Here is a 503-nt window from a genome sequence, read left to right on the forward strand (position 1 = left end):
CCGTCTTCAGAAAATTGGATGTCATTTTCATTTAATCTTGCATGTAATGTCTGATAAAGCAGTGTTTTTTTGAGCTGAGCGCTGCTTTGTGTTCAGCCGTTACCGGGGAAACCTTGATCTCTACCACGCCAACAGCGCCTCCTGCTGCCAGAGAATGAGTTTGCATATATAGGCCACCTGGGAAACACTGGACTATGGTATAAATAAATTCAACTGTATAACAGTTTCACTGCAATTCATGTTATAATGTTGTGCAAAGGTTCTGCGCGATACCCTTGTTCAATATTCTCTGGGTCTGAATCCGGCTCAAATTTATATGGCAATATTGACGCCTTAACTAAACCGGAGCAGACGGAAGGAACTTGCTGCTTTGGCAAGGGAAGGCAGTACTGAAACACCGTCTAAGCTGTTCGCCAATCACAACGCACGGAGACAGCAAACCAATCACAACACATTTCGTTTTTCGGAAGGCGGGCCTTCATCAAACCCAGAACTAATCGAGC

The 503-nt window shown here is 44.5% G+C and overlaps 1 protein-coding gene across 7 annotated transcripts in view; it reads right to left on the reverse strand.

Annotated features, from left to right (window-relative positions):
- Nucleotides 1–503, reverse strand: part of LOC107703290 (activating molecule in BECN1-regulated autophagy protein 1-like) — a 79,501-nt gene that overhangs the window by 29,624 nt on the left and 49,374 nt on the right. The gene's annotated exons all lie outside the window — the stretch shown is intronic.

The sequence above is a fragment of the Sinocyclocheilus anshuiensis genome, unplaced genomic scaffold (assembly GCF_001515605.1).
Source record: "Sinocyclocheilus anshuiensis isolate Anshui unplaced genomic scaffold, SAMN03320099.WGS_v1.1 scaffold947, whole genome shotgun sequence".
Taxonomy (NCBI): domain Eukaryota; kingdom Metazoa; phylum Chordata; class Actinopteri; order Cypriniformes; family Cyprinidae; genus Sinocyclocheilus; species Sinocyclocheilus anshuiensis.